This window comes from Acanthamoeba castellanii, assembly GCF_000313135.1.
Source record: "Acanthamoeba castellanii str. Neff unplaced genomic scaffold scf7180000084505, whole genome shotgun sequence".
Classification (NCBI taxonomy): domain Eukaryota; phylum Discosea; order Longamoebia; family Acanthamoebidae; genus Acanthamoeba; species Acanthamoeba castellanii.
In genome coordinates, this window is record NW_004457709.1 from 7,557 (window position 1) to 8,260 (window position 704).

Here is a 704-nt window from a genome sequence, read left to right on the forward strand (position 1 = left end):
ACAGAATTTCTCTGTCGTGCGCGTGGCGTTGGGAAACCCGACCGTTGGTCGCTCAACGGCCTTGGCTGGTCTTCTTCTCTCTCTTTTTGCCCGGTGGCGCTTGCGGGTGTGTTTTAGTGTGACTTCAGTGTCGCGCGCTCGTCTCACTCACCCATTCTTCCTCTTCTTCTCCCCCGTTCTCTCTCCCTCTCTCCTTTCCCGCTCTTACTCCCTCTCTCCGCCTGCCCTTCCTCTCTCCGTCCATCCCTCACTACCGGGGCACCGCACCGACATCTACGGCATCGGCAGGCGACATCCTCTTCACCCCGACGTTTTTTCGGAAAGTTGGTGAAGCGAGCCTTTCCTGGCATTAAGGACATGCGAAAAGGTCCACGGGGGAGTGCAAAACAGGTACGACCGCCCATCCCGCTGCATCTTCGCATCCCTCGTCGTGCTGCGCTGCGCTGCGACATCTCCTCTGCTCCCTCTCGCTGTTTATATTTGTCGCCAACTGGCGTAGAGCGATGGCCTTATTGTTTCTCCTTTTGCCTGTCAACGGCCTGTACCCCTTCGGTTGGGTCGTATTTTTAGCTCTCCACCATGATGTCTCTCTTCCCCCACGATCTTTCTCCTCGCGCCCAGCCCTTTTCCCTTTCTCGGCCTTTACCATTACCCTCCAAATTCGCGGTGTGTACTTCTTTTATTTCTTATATATATTATCTTAT